Source organism: Octodon degus, unplaced genomic scaffold (assembly GCF_000260255.1).
Source record: "Octodon degus isolate 3935 unplaced genomic scaffold, OctDeg1.0 scaffold00010, whole genome shotgun sequence".
In the NCBI taxonomy this organism is placed as follows: domain Eukaryota; kingdom Metazoa; phylum Chordata; class Mammalia; order Rodentia; family Octodontidae; genus Octodon; species Octodon degus.
In genome coordinates, this window is record NW_004524586.1 from 10,664,975 (window position 1) to 10,670,550 (window position 5,576).

A 5,576-nucleotide genomic window follows, 5' to 3' on the forward strand; every position below is an offset into this window, starting at 1 on the left:
AAATAAAATTAAAAAAAAAACAAACTCCTTGGGGCTGGGGAGATAGCTCAGTAGAGTAAGCGCTTGCCTGGCAAGCACAGGGCCCTGAGTTCAATCCCCAGTCCCACAAAAACAACAACAAAAAACCCTTAAGAGAAATATAGTGTTCATTTTTTTTTGTGTGTGTGTGACGAGCTAAGGAAAATATAATTTGTGCAAAAAATCAGGTAGATAAACCAAATGATTTATTGGGTACAAAAGATGAGAACAGGTAGGATAAGCAAAGAGGAAGGGAGCAGGACACGTTTAGTTTTTGGACAACTGACTGTCAGAACCATGGCAGTGCCTCACATACTGCCCGGTTAAGTATGTAGCGAGGGGTTCTCCCAAACCACGCTTTATAAGGGAAGTAACAGTGACAAGTAGGTAATAAAACCACACTGAATGGGGTGTGGAAATAGTCGCTTGAGTAACTGGAAAGAGTATTTGGACTGGATAATGTTACTTTACATGTCTACTAAAAATGAGCAGTAAGCGCATAACAGTGAGCTGAGGCTTGGAAAAAGACGATAAAGTTGGGAGGGGCACAGGTGATAGAGCGTGGCGCTCGTGCGGAATTCAAGTCCAAGGCCTTGGAAGCAACTCCTGTTTTGGGAGACAGGTATGTAGGAGTTGTCTGGGCATGTTTGGTCCAGGACTGCCAGAAGCAGCAACCCTTTGATGGTAGTGAGGCCGCAAATAACTGGCTCCTCCAGTAAGGCTCCCCAGGTTCTTCAGTGAGAGGAGCCAGGGTCCTCAGGTAAGTAGTTCATCAGGACAAAATGAGTTGAACTTAGTGGTGCCAGAAAGTAAGTACTTAAGGATGACACACTGAAAAAAGGAAAAGGCTAGCATGTCCAACTGGAAGGAACTCTCAAAACTCCCCAAACTGGGACAACTTGATAGCAAGATCCGTGACAATTTCTTTCAGCCACAGACTAAGGTGGATGTTCTGTACTTGTCCATACTGGTAACAAAAATATAATCAGGGATTGCCAGGGAATAGATTTACTATAGAACACTTGACTAGCATTCTGTATTGTTTATTTTGAGCTAATAAATATTTTCTGCCTTTCATTTAGTCCATACCTAACTGGACTTTCCTGATGGATTTCTAATATTTGTAAGGACACATAATTTACAGGATGATTTTACAGTATTCAGCTAAGAAGCCAAACACAGAACAGCTCAAGAGAGCTGTCTGTGGTAGAGACCCAAAAATCCAGTCACAGCCCTGGATCCCACGGCAGTGTCCCACAGGAGTCCTACCGCCCATGACAGGGTCTCACACAAGCCTGATCTGCACTGGGCTGGGTGTGGCATTACTTGCCCATAATCCCAGGACTCGGGAGGCTGACGCAGGAGGAATGCTTCAAGGGCGAGGCTAGCCTGAACTACATAGCAAGATCCTGTCTCAAACCAAACGAAGCTAAGATCTGCACTGGAAGGCCCCATGGCCAGTGGTGGAAGCTGCAAAATCTGTGCTGGCAAAGTGAAGGATCTGTGCCAGAAGGCTGAGGGATCTGCACTGGAGGCAGGAAGCGATGCTCAGGGTGGAGACCAGGCCTCCCTGGAAGAGAACAGCAGCCACCCCAGCAACAGTGAGGATCTGAGCTCCTCTGACAGAAAGCCAGCAGCGGCAAGCGTGAAACTTTCCTCTCCATTCTTTTACGCTCTTCAGGGCCAGGGAGATGGCTCAGTGGCATAAGCACCTGCCTGGCAAAGCACAAGGTCTTGAGTTCAATGCCCAATTCAAAACAAACAGCCACCTCTTTTATGCCCTTGGCAACGATCCTCAGGTGGGCCTTCAGGTGCCCAGAGCCAGGCCGACTCAGTTCAGTTGGGCATTCCCACTTAAACTGACCATTAGTTAATCCACCACCATAAATAACCAAGTAGGGGACATCTTCCTAACAATCTAAACACATATGGAAGGAATGATGGATATAATCCTTATTGGGCAAACCACAAAAACTTTTGGAATCATCAGTGAAAACAAATTAAGTGAAAGATGATGAAAATATTTGTCTCCACGAGATGCTGACTAGAAAATGCAAATAGGTTACGTACACCATCTATGTCCTATGTGAAGTACTAAAGACAAAAATCTCTTCTGTATAATTTTTGCCATAGTTATGAGACTATATTACGTGTTGTATTTATATCTAGCTGTGTCTGTCCCGCAAACCTTGTGCATTCATAGGTGGGGCTTCTGAAAGGATCACATTACTGGGGCTGTGTAGCTGACTTGCTGTTGGGAGGGGTCTGGTTAGTAAAGGCAGGTATCTTTTTAAAGTTTAAAATCTTTTATTTTTTTATTTGGTGCAGGGTCTCACTATGCAGCTTGGATTTGTAGTGATCCTCCTGTCTCAGCCTCCCCTGCACTGGGATTACAGACGTGTGCCACCATGCCCAGTTCTGGTAGCCAGCACAGCGCACCCAGGATTCCGGGGCTAGCAAGACATGTGGTACTGGGAATCAAACCTGGGTCCTTGCGCTTGCAAGGCAGGCACTTAGACAGCTGAGCTATCTCCCCAGCCAGCCCGAATGCAAATATCTGAGGCTGTGATATAATACATCTCCCCTTCTGGCTCCTCTCTGGCTTTCATGATGTGAGCAGCTCTTGCCCAGATCCTCCCACCATGCTGCTGTCCACTTAAGGACTAACATGTAAGCCAAAATAAATCCTCCTTTAAGCAGTAGGTATCAGGTATCTTGTCCCAGTGATGATGAAAGACACGGCGGTAGGTAGGCTGTGTGGTGCGGAAAGTGCTCGGAGTAATTAGATTATCACGCATCCTAATAAAAGAGATGCATTTTAAAAGCTGCCCCAACTTTTTCCAAGATCACTTGCTAAGTTAAACTCCAAGGCAAGCAAGTGAACTGTGTAAAGCCCCTAGGGAAACGCTGTGCTTAGAAATAGGTACCACTGTGATGACAACACTTGGCGCCACCCGAGCCTCTAGGCTGTGGAGATGCTGCCGCCTCTTGGCCTGGGCTGTGCTCCCGCCATGGCTCAACTATGACGAAGTGTGGCAGGCGGCTTGCCGGCCCACACCCAGCACTGCGCTGCGCCCTCCAGCCAGAAGCCAGACTGCCCTTGCCGGGGCATCAGTTCTGGCTGGTGCTTCTGCACCCCTGGGCCCCGGCTGTGTGCAAGAGATCGAGATTCCTGGTAGAGACACTGGTGGCCTATCTCAAGGAGAACGACGAAGCCCAAGACCATGACATCTGAAAAATGTTAGTACCAGTTATTAGATTTTCAAACAACCAAATGGAAAATGAAAATGGAACATGTCCTTTTCACTCATTTATAGACTTTCTAAAGAAATCCCAGGTTTTACTTACACTATCTTGAAACAACATGGAGTTGAAAAGTTAAAAGCATTTCTAGAATGCGGCTGTGCCCAAAGACCTTGTCTTCTCCGCTGTAAGTTCCTGATGCTCCATTCCGCTCTCTCCTCATTCTGCTAACAAGGGCTCCGTTGTGAGTCACTTTGCATGATTTAGAATACACCATTTCATAGGAGATTTTTGCTGTATTAAAATACAGAGATCAGTTACCATAGGAGATACTGGTCTCATATAGAGATATATATCCAGCTTTTCTAATTGGCCAGCACACTGGTCTATGACTGACCCCACTACTCAGGAGGCTGAGGCTGGAGGATTCCAAGTTTCAGAACAGTCTGGGCAACTTAGACCTTGTTTCTAAATATACAACTATTAAAAATGGTTGGAGTGTAGCTCACAGGTAAAATGCCTGAGACCCTAGGTTCAATCCCCAGGATTGTCACTTTTTTTTTTTTTTGGTACTGGAGATCAAAGTCAGGACCTTGTGCTTGCCAGGCAGGTGCCTATGCCGCTGAGGCATCTCCCCAAGCCAAGCCCCAGTACTGTAATAAATGAGTAGATTCTAATTGAGGAGATTTACACAAAATCAGTTAGGACCACTCCAGGGGCAAGGTTCCGGCACCCACTGCTCTCCTCTGATGACGGCACCAGGCCTCTAGCCTTGCTGCTGCCATCTCCGCTAAGGCTCCTCCTCCTGGTCCTCTCTGAGCACGGAAGTTTACTGAGGAAGTACATGGGATCAGAAGCCCAGTGGAAATCAAGTGGGAACAGACTGGGTAAGTCTGCCAGTCTTGAGTCAACTTAAAAAACCCAAAAAAGGACATCCAAGTTGCAAGTTCCTATCCCACGGGTCCTGCCCAGGGACAGTACTATCACTCTGTGACCACGAATGTGCAGTAACAGGTTTTCTGAGCGCTCAGTGAAGGCACAAGCTGCCAGAGGCACCAACACCAAGAGACACATAGTCCTCGAGTGACACCAACCTCCACAGTTAAGCCACTTTTCATTTCATGGGTGCTATACTTTCTAAAAGTTCAAGGACAACCCCTGCAGCCTGCAAGAGTCCTCTACATCCTGTTTGAGGCCCAGGCAGCCTCAGCATTCCACAGAGAAGTGTGCCGTGAGTCACAGACACATTTTGTTCAAATCTGAGCCCAGTACTGGTAACCAAATGTATGGCGTGATGTGTTCACTATAATCAAGACCAGCTTGGGTTCGGGAAAGCACCTGCCTGGTGCCTGAGTGCAGCCAGCACCTGAAGGGGCTGACACTCACACCGGGGAACACCACTCTGCTGACCTATGATCACAGTGTGGAGGTTGGAGGTGTTGACCCTTTCCAGCTCTGGTCACTAGCCATCCACAAAGCCTGCCTGGAGAAGCCTGCTGTGGTGCACTGTCCAGGCAGGCCTACAAAGGTAGGCACACATGTGCCCTAGTGTGGTGGGTAGGGCCCCCCACAAAAGGACTGGGCCCAGGCCAGGCAGGTGCCCACTGCTGTGTGGAGAGGCCATCCTTTAGGGTTTCCTCAGTCTACAATGTGTAGACTGGTTAGTTGCCACACCCATTCACAGAACTTTCTCTGGTCCTCTTCTTGTCATGGCACTTGAGACAGGTCACGAGGAAATGCGCTCATCCCCGCCCACATCCCAGCGCTAGGGCAGAGCCTCGCTGCAGATCTAGCTGAGCACAAGTAACACCGCGCACGCTGCAGGCACTTACTCTCCCCTCACTTGTGGCTGTGAAGAGGCAGCTAGCAGGGTCTTGCACAATCTGGACTCCCACTGGCCCTGATCGCATTCTTTTCATGCCCCTGTTGATGCCATAGCTCTTGTTTCACTGAGACAAACATGTTTAAAAGGAAAGTCTATGTCCCAATCCTGTTACCTGGCTCACTCCCTTTAAAACAATTCCTCCCAGCACCTGGGAGGCTGAGGCAGGAGGTTTGTCACAAGTGTGAGGGCAGCCTGGACTAGTGAATTCAAAGTCTGAACTACATAGTGAAACCTTACCTCAACCCCCCACCCCAATAAAAAATTAAAAAACAACCTTCCTCTTAAGAAAGCAACACAGGGCTGGAGAGATGGCTCAGTGGTCTAAAGCACCTACTTGGAACAAGCTTAGCAAAAGCATCAGGGACCGCGGTTCAATCCCCCAGCACCACATGCCAGCCAGCCCTGCCCCCTGGTGGGCTGAGCTGGCCTC